Below are 10,062 nucleotides of genomic sequence, written 5' to 3' on the forward strand. Positions count from 1 at the left end.
TTACGGGAGAGAAACAAGTTGATGGCCAGAGGCCACAGCAGAGAGCTGCGGCGGATGGGGCCCTTGCGGCAGTGATGGCCTGCACCCCTGCGGCTGGGAGTAGGGAGTTTGAGATAGCGGGGCCAGGAGGAGCAGGAGGGAAATGCCCAGGAGAGCATCAAAAGGGGTTGGTGAGGGAGCAGAGGGGTCCAGCAGGGGTTTAGTGGACAAAGAGCCAGTTGAAGAAGTGGACGATAGGAGAGTGCGGATAGGTGCAGGGCAGGCAGGTGGTGAAGAGGAGGGTGCCGGGTGCAGAGAAGGGTGGCAGAGCTGAGGGTAAGGGATGAAAATACCTGCAGAAGAGTGCAGGGGGAGGAGGAGAGAGCAGTCCCTCTTGATAGTGAAGAAAGGGAGAGGTGTGGAATGACTTCCCTGGCTAGGAGGACTTCAGGTGGAGGGCACAGTACGGCCCACGCTGTTCCAAAGGAAGAGATGGGAGAGGGTTTAAGAACAGCCCCTCCACAAAATTTACGAAGACAGACTAGAGGGTGCAGCACGGTCCCTAGCATGGAGGATCGAAGGGTGGAGGAAAGGACCCCTCGCCCGAGAGAAGAGGACCAGGAAGTGGTTCCCACGGCCCTGCCGAGAAGACGCCGAGTGAGTGGCGGGGCGGACACCCTGGGCTCACAAGGGGAGGATCTGCATGGCCCGAGCATGTGCTCGCAACAGCCATGGTATTACATGGGGAATGATGAAGGGGTGGAGGGATATATGGGGCAGTGGGAGGATGAAGGGTACAGTGTTGTAATGAGAAGGGATAGGGCGAGGGTGGGTTTAAGGTGGGAAGGTGAAAGCCAAGAGCAAGGGTGCTGGTGGGCAAGAGGTCAGGGGGAAACTGGCTGGGTGAGACTGTTGACATGTTTTGTCCCTGCAGCAGGAGCCCAGTAAGGAAGGAGATGAGGAGCGTTGGAGTGGAGGCCAGGCTGCAGACGGGCGACGGCAGGGCAGAAAGAGGTGAGCAGGAATGGGAATGGTCAGCGGCATGGCATAGGGGAAACACGAGGTTGGGGGCAAGAAGGGAAGGGGTCGGGGGCAAGGGGTGAGGAGGGAAATTGGCTTGCAGGCTATGGTGGCCTTGGAGACGGAAAGGAAGGTTTCTTCAGTGGAGGTGCAGACAGAGAGGGCGATTGAGCCCGGGGCACACGAGGTACAGGTGCCAAAGGAGAAAGACGCAGAGGGAAAGGGAAAGGAGAAGAAGTTGCCATACATGGGCATTACGAAACCATTGGGAGCTCACTTCATGACTTCAACAAAGGATGAGATATGGGCAGGGGAATTTGTGGATGTGTTCAAGCTATTACACAGGGAGGTCAGAGCCAAGGAGGGTTCTAAGGAGGAGGAGAGTGAGTTGGCCTCGCGTCCAAGGGTGCCGGTGACGATAGAGAATTGGACGTCACTTTTTATCATCTATGCAAGTGTCTATTGTGAGAAATTCCCGGATAGATGTGTGGCTCTGTTGAAGTATATGGATGTGATTAAGAAGGCTTTCACGGGTTTTGAAGGTTTTGTGTGGGTGCGTTATGATGAGGAGTTTAGAGCAAGGTTGGCAGAAGACAGCCAGGCGGTCTGGCAGGAGATAGACATGGATCTCTGGTTGCAATGGATGGGGCGGACGAGGCCAGCTCCGACGGTACATACGGCAAGTAGCTTACCCGTGCATTGCCGGCCATTTCTTTGTCACCCGGACGGGGGGGCGGGTGGAGGCAGATGTCAGCCCGAAGCAGCATGTTGGGCTTTCAATAAAGAAGGCTGCACAATGGTGTGCAAATTTAAGCACGAGTGCAGCAGGTGCGCGGGTTGGCATCTGATTACACATTGTGTTCAGGCAGGGGACAGAGGGAAAGTGCGAGGAGTGGGGCAAGGAGGTGGGGGGAAGGACCGTATGCCAGTTAAAGTGGGGGGTTTTCTGTAGATGGGGCATCAGTTTATCGGAAAGAGTGGGGGGACGCAAAGGTTGGGGAGAGGTTTTGGGGGCAATCCCAAGGGAGTAGGAGAGGGGTGAGGAGGAAGACGTTTAGGTAGGGCAGGGGAGGGCCACGGGGGGGGATGTAACTGGGAAAACTGTTAGGGTGTGGTGGCTGTCATTGGAGGGTGTGGAAGATGGTGGCGGAGCCCTCACGTTTGCCGCACGACAAGGTGAGCAAGCTTTGGGGGACGTGAGAGGGTTATAGCTGCACAGAGTTAATACGGAAAGACTCACAGAGGTTAAGAGGATATCGCAACTTCGATCGTACGGTAGTAGCCCCGGTTTGCATGAGGGGCAGGACACAGGGCACGTGCTAGGGTAGGAATTGAGCACACACAGCATAGGAGGAACTTGGCTTGTTTGCCCCTTGGTACAGTGGGGGGAATGAGGAGAGGTGACTGCATGGACGGGGGTGCACGAGGGCCCCTGGTGCAGGTGGGAAACATGGTGTAATGGACGCAAGGCTGGAAGAGTAAGTTATATGGATTGGATTGCATGGACGGGGCGCAGGTGTGGCCCCTGGTGCAGTGGCGAAGAGGAGGAGAAGGGCCTGCATGGATGGGGTGCAGGTGGGCCCCCGGTGCAGGGTGGGTAACACGGTGCAATAGTAGGAAGGTGATGGAGGGTGGGGGGCAAGTGTGAACGGGAGGGTAATGGGATAGAGGAGGTGGGGGTCTAAGTGGGGGTAGGTGCATTGTTTAGAAGTTGGGTGTTAAAGGTGCGCATTATAGGTGGGTCAGGTAGGAAAGGACCAGGTGGTGTTCCCATAGTGGGAGTAAGGAGGTGGTCAGGTGAGGATGAGTTGCCTTGGGGGAGATAGATGGGGTAAATGAAGGGTGGTTTGGAGGAGTCAAGTTTGGGTCTGAAGCGCTGGCAGCAAAGGTATTAGGGGGTCACAAGGAGGGTTTTGAGGAAGTGGGGGTGTGAGAAGAGGTGGGGATTGTTGCCTGAAGGAGGTTGGCGCAAGGTATGGGAAGGCAGTTGGAGGGGAACCAGCAGAGGAAGGGGGGACGGGGGACGCAGGGATAAGGGAAGTTCAGGGGATATAAGTAGAGATTTCCAGGAACTGGGGGCAGATTGGGAACAAGGGCAGGAACAAGGGGGGTGGTTTGGCAATGGAGAAGAGAGACTCATAACTATTTTCTTTTGCAGATGGAGGCTTGAAGGAGCGGTGAGTTGCTGTGGACGTTGAATTGCGGCCAGCATATGGTTATTGGGGCGGGATATGTGGAGAGAGAGTTCAGATTGTTTGGACGCAACTGAGGATGCAGTCATAACTGTGTTTTAGGTAGTCAAGGGGCTTAGAGGGGTCTATTTGCTGCCCATGTGGCAGCGGGAATGGAGAGTCATGGGGTTTCAGAGGAAGTTGTAGTACACACAGGAGGTATGGCTTAGTAAATTAATGAGGAGCAGCTTTGCTATAGAAATAACAGGGGACCTAACTGGTTTTCAGGAGTGAGGCTCAAGGTAAGGTGGTTGGACAAAATTGTCACCGAGCAGGGTTGCAGGGGAATGGTATTTGAAGGGGCCGTGGGTAGGTCTAGGAGGAGGTTTTACGGGTAGTTGGGGACATTGTTGGGGCAGTGGGGGGCACGAGCGCTGGTCCTCAGGGACACATCTGTGTGAGAATTGCGTTTTAAGAGGAGGGAGGGCATCTATCGGTTTATGGGAATAGTTAGTGAATTAGGGGGTGAAATGGGCGGCCCAGGACATAATACAAATTTTGAGGGAGAGGTAAATTAGGAGGGGTGGGGCAGAAAGAACACCTCAGTGGCCCCTTTGGATGAGGGAGGAGTGAAGCACAATGGGGGAATAGCGCGGGAAATGATGGGGGTGGTGCTGTTTGCACAAACGGGCTACTCCAGGGGAACAGGTATTGAAGATGGAGGGGAGAAAGCAGAATGCCTTGAGAAGATGGTAAGGAGACTGTAGGGTCCAAAGGATATAGTAGGGAGGAATTGGGACTGATTTAATTATTAAATTGTTGGGGGAATTAAAAATGTTTAATTATTAAATTTGTTTGGTTGTTAAAACATTTTGGGGCTGATTCATGGAACTATGTGCGCCGAAAAACGAGCTTTGTGCGCCATTCTGCCTGCAAATCCCTGAATGGCGCACAAAGCCCGTTTTTCGGCGCACATAGTTCCATGAATCAGCCCCTACGTGTTAGTCTGTGAGGCCAAGGAGCCAGGTTAGCGGTTATTTGTGAGCTTTGGCCTGTCACATTAAAGCGACCTTTTCCACTACAAGCGAGTCTGGGTGTTTTTGTGCAGTAAGCCCAAAATGGGAATGACTCATGTGATGTGTTTATTCTAGTTTCGCGCCTAAACGTAAGTGTTATTTTGATTGCTGTCCACAGCCCGAGTATAGTTTAACTACAGAGGGAATCCAGTGACATCACGTGGAGGGCCACTGCTTCTGATCTGCTCGGGAAAGCAAGGCGGCAGGAAGTGCCTCCATCAGTGAGCAGTTTGGGTTCCTTGCAGTTGGGGAACACCGGGTGGTGGTGCTCGGGCTTCACATAAGCTTAACAACTGCAGATTTGCTGCTGCGCTGCCACGTTATTAACACGGATGTGGCGTCTGCTTCTCGGGGCACGGTATTCCAGAGGAGCGTGGTTACTAAACACACGTGCCACCTTCCTTGGTGGCTCTAGTTCTCGTAAGAACGGACTAGGTAGCCCAGCTGTCACCTTATCCCTGCAAAGCATCATCCACAATCAGAAACAACTTTATTGTTTAATAGCGTGCTCAAAAGACAGCAAGGCCAGACAAAAACGCGGCACGAGACGACCGGAGCAACAACCGGCTGAGGCTTCTAGATGACGGCGCTGCTAAATTAAAATGTGTCTCGCAGCCACACATCCATAAAATAGGCAGGCAGCCACGAGGGTTTAGTGGCACATTCCAATAATGCTCCGCCTTCTAATGACTTCATTTCGTCAACAGAACACGCGTTACCGCGCTGCTTTTCAATATGTTAACGATCCATATCGTGTGCCTGGCGTGCACGTTAAACGAGCGATTAGACCTGCTTTAGTCATCCTTAAAATGATACTCCGTTGCTAGCGGTTAACTTTGTTGTGCAGATAAACCAACAAAACGATCGATAATTTAAAGAACATCAGTGAAATAAAACAACATTAACAGCATAGCGCCACATACTTAAAACGAATGCAACTGTCGCAACCTCTTTATCCGACGGTCGCAGTTTTATTTTTAAACCGGTCATCGGGAAGTCTGTCCTTAAGTCCCTCGAAATGGGAATTTCTTGAAAGTGCAGTTTGTAAAGCAATGACTCTCCCTTTTTTAGTGCCGGCTAAATATCAAATTACCCGCAGTGAGCTCGAGGCGGCTCTACCTGCGCCAGCTGCCCGGGAATGCGCGCAGAATTATGGACCTCGGAAACACATGGCCGCCGTGGCTCACAGACACGCTGCACATAAAAGTTATGAATGCACTTTTTAGCGACCACTGTAAACGCGTTTTATGACCTTCACAGTCTTTATAACATCTGCACATTGATATTTTTCTGAGGTGTTTAAGTTCTATTCCGCCAGGCGGCTCAGCAGGTGACCCTTCGTTATGTGCGCAAAAGGCAGTCCTCTTTCTGATGCTCTCTACAGAACCGAGGCCAAGGGAATAGCGCCATCTGTTGGAAAGTGAACGCATTGCAGGCCGTCTCCGGGTTTCACGTTTCAAGAACAAATTCTGTTCCAAAAAAAAAGGAAACGAACGGGCTTCCAGAGATCAGAGAGGCAGCCATTTCCCACGGGCTGTTTCCGAAGTCCTGTTTCAACCGCCTCCATTCATGTTTTTTTATTCAAATCGTTTTTTGTTTTTTTGGTTCGCTTGTACACCTTTGTTGAATAAAATGCGCAAGTGGGTTATTTCAGCCACTCACGCCGAATTAAACTGAAAGCTCTGGTTTGGAGTGAGGTCCAATGGATCGACCGCGTCCTGCGTGAGATTTGGTGGCCTTATTATAGTGGTGAAGGAAACCAAACGCGACCCCCATCCCATGCGCAGACTTCTCCATCTATATATAGGGTTCAATGAAGGGGGGCGCGTGTCGGGAGATGTTAAATACAGTGCAAGCCTCTTTCTCAGCTGCAGTGAATTCTGAAAATTAACAGAGGGCTTGATTTACAAAAATGTTTTCAATGGTACTTTCCCATGTTAACACGTTTTTGTAAATCAGGCCCATAGTCTTATGTTCAGGCTTCCTTCCCTCTGGGGTCAATGTAGAAGGGAATATCGTAGCACAATAATGCTTAATATTGTCGTTTTTCCGATGTTGGGGGCAAGAAAAGTGATGTTGGGGACGTATTCTGAACTTCCAGGAACGTTTCTAAAGTGTCATTCGGTGGTTGAAGACACTTTTCTTATTTACTCCATATTCCAGAAGGCGGGCAATTTCAAATTGTCAACAATCAAATAAAATAGGCAACTCGGTACAGCTGTCCTCTGCTTCACGAGGTAGAGCTGTGCCTCTCACACACCCCCAGACCCCTTCTCCTGCCTCTCGGCTGCATTTGTTCTGTTCCTTCTTTGAAGGTCGGACTTCCATGCATTTCTCTGCACTCTAATATGAACGCGAGTTGGGTGGACGCCGAATATGGATGGCCAGGGGTGTGAGGCATGCTTCCGAGTGGTGCCACAGACAGAAACACATGTATGCGGTTCCCAGTTGCCAATTTTCTTTGATTTATAAATATAGACACGTTATAGATCACATAAGAAAAGGGTTGTCCCATCACATGATGGCACTTTAAAATAAAATATTATATGGAGCAAGGATTCGGGCCCTGCACCTCTTCACGAATTCAGGCTTTTTTAGGCCAGCATTGAGTCTATCGCAAAATGGGACTGTGTCTGTGGGATTTCTTCAGAAGTTGTCTTGTTTTTGTGCAAAGAAAAGCTTACGGAGTTGAATGAGTGTTTGTATTGTTGAGTCCCCTAAGCGTCGAACCCCTTCACACCTATTTCTCTGGCTGCAGGCATCCTTTTGGAGACGGCCACTTGGAGAATTAAGGTCCGAAAGCACAGTCCGGGAGCACGGATATATTCGGCGAGGAACCCGCCGCTGCCTTCAGCCCAGAGCAGAATTCTGCTTTGTACGCGGGGATGTTATGATGGCGTTTCTACATCTTGGATCGCGGCAAAACCACCAAAACACTGTTTTATCGAAAGAACCTCGTAAGATGCTATTAACGCTACTGCCTTCTCTGAGACATCGGAGACCCTTGGGTTGAAGCAGGGTACTAGGCTTCCGCAGGGGATCGTTAGAATAAAATATCCACCTATGGCAAAGACGGGGTTCTCGTTGTACAAGACATAGCGCTGTTTATACATTCGTATACCTGAAAAAAAGCGCCTTTGCTCGACTCAACACCCCCGCGCTCACCTGGGACCCATCACGTAAAATACAGCAGGTCACTTCCGACTAGAAAGGAGCAGCTTTCTAGGGGCGTCCTTGCTACGCGTGGTTTCATCGCTCACCATGGCATAAACACCCATCTATCCCTGATCTTTTCAACAATGAATAGTCACTTTACGATAGAAGGCAAGGCAGCCCGCGTGTGGAGCTCTGTTGCCGCATGGACAGCGATGCATTGCCTTGGGTTTCTATTCGGGCGCCACGTTACGCGCCTCGTTATGCGGGCCTCGCAGCGCTGTGCGCGTGGGCAAGTCAGTGCTAGGCGGGTGCCATGAACCGTCTCAGTGTTGGGTAAAACGACAAAGTCACGCGCGGCTGGTGCCAATCAACGAATACCCAGATTATTTCCGGTATTGAATTATGATTGAAAGAGGCGGGCAAAATGCAATGATTTATACACATTTTCCATCCATTGAGGCGGCGCGAGCAGGCGACCAGAATGTTGCTTAGTCATGCGCGCCAGAGGGCTCTAGCGGTGTCCGACACGATACCCCTTTCTGTGGGCCACTAAAACGATGCAAGCGCGCCCCCGTTAACCGACAGGTCTCGTTTTTTAATCACGCAGTACGTTACTGGCCACCCTTCGCGTTTCCCCCAACTTACAGTGACGACTCCACTACGCAATTTGCGTATAACACGCAACAGCAATGCATTGCTCTAGCCACCCCAGGCGTTATAGTGTTAACACGCTTCACAATGTTCACGCGTGCGTGGGATGCTTCGTTACAGATGCCCGTGTGGAAGTAAGCACGACACGCATTGTTGCGGCTGTGACCCCCTTATTCCTTATTCGTTGCCGTGTTGTGTTGTTTGTAGTGCAGCGCTCAATAAATAACCTAATAACAATAGCGGTGATCCCCCCCCACCTGCTCCCCCCAAGCCGATTGCCGCCAATAGAAGAACATTGAAGCCGTTATATTTTATTGACTTAAATCCATCACGAATGCGTATACACAGCCACAACATACAGAAGACGGACTTTATAAAAGGCCAATCGTTAAAAGTATTTGAAAAGTTAGAATAGCTAACTGTACAGAAAAGTAATGTTTAGAAAATGTTAGCAATGGAGTGTATTGCAAGCACGCCCTGTTCCTTCACTTTCTCGGTTGATAGTGGATAAGACAAAAGGCCCTAAGGTAGCCCGTGTTTACCCCCAAATTCTCATAGAGCGACAGCTCTTCGCCTACCTCCCAGGACAGCGCATCTAGGTTTGGTCCGTATTATTGGCGGTGGGCTGATTTCCGCTGACGTTCTCCCCAAAAAGCAATACAGTGCACCCGACTGAAAAGGGGAGTGGAACAAGTTGGGACAGGCACTGTGTTACATACATTTAAATTAAACAATACCTATAGTTCACTATGTTTGCTGTGCTTTCATATCGTTCACAGTATTCCTCCAAATCATTTCCACTCTATATCTCATATTGGCACTCAGCACAGGGAGCCAGCCAGCCAATCAGCATCTTGGAACACCAGGCTGCAACCAACAGTATAAGCACGTGCTCCAAGACAGCTGGTTGCTGCTCCTCTGGGCTCTGGTGTGCATCTGCAACGGTTTATTGAGAAGCCACCCTCAACACAGGGAGTTCCTTCCCTCCTCGCTTAAGTGGTTAGGCAGCAAACTGTTTAACAGATTATTTTTTTTAGCCCTATCTCAGACACATATCATGCCCCTTAGATCCCTCTCCCCTCAGGTAACAATGAGCCAAGATCCAGGCCGGTGTACGGGAAATATATTGATATTTATTTAAATTAATATTAATATAAATTAGCACGAAGAGGTCAACACACCACTTTATCAATGGCACAACACAATCAACTTCTCTCAGCATAAATAAATCACAAAAGTGAGTTAAAAGAACACAATCACAATTCTTATTTTCTGCAAATTTCACTTCACAAAATAATTACACCGATTAACAACAGATGCACTTATGTGTGATTTTGATTTTCCTGCAAGCTTACAAGGCTAGCAGTAGGATTTCAAGATTGGTAATTATGATTTCGCCCACACCTTTGGTTTAAAATAAACACATGGTGATTTAACGTTATGTATTTCAGACCCCCTCCCCCTTTGCTTTAGTCTATGTTGAGAAGTCAGACAGAAACATTGGAATGCTTTGGGGAGTTTTGGATTTTAGACCCCCCTCACTGAAAAGTTCTGTGTTGGGGAAGCTGGATAAAATGGTTGGACTGATTTAAGAACACAGACAGCCCTCTTCCTTAAAAAAGTTAGGATTTGCTGGACAACAAGGATTACCCAATTAAATATTAGGCTATAGTTTTCAGCGCACACTGGGAAGTGAGCTTTGTTAATTTCGAATTTTAACAAAAATCACACGCTAGTATTCTGCCTTAAACAGACTAAGGATCTACACAGTTTTGTCCCCCCACCCACTATAAAGAGAAATGATTCAAGGCAAGCAGACCCCCCCCACCTTTTGGTTTCCCAGGGCTCAGTTCTACTTACATAGCAAGCCTCTGTTTACAGTTCAGGAAAGCCAGCTGCATCTCAGGACACTCTGGAAAGATAGGGCAGGGGTCTGGTCACTCCACTCTTGAAGATGTCCTCCCGCTCTCCACCATAGGACCCAGTCAGCTTAGAGACCTTCCTAGAGA

The sequence above is a fragment of the Ambystoma mexicanum genome, chromosome 4p (genome assembly GCF_040938575.1).
Source record: "Ambystoma mexicanum isolate Mex_15411 chromosome 4p, UKY_AmexF1_1, whole genome shotgun sequence".
Lineage (NCBI taxonomy): Eukaryota > Metazoa > Chordata > Amphibia > Caudata > Ambystomatidae > Ambystoma > Ambystoma mexicanum.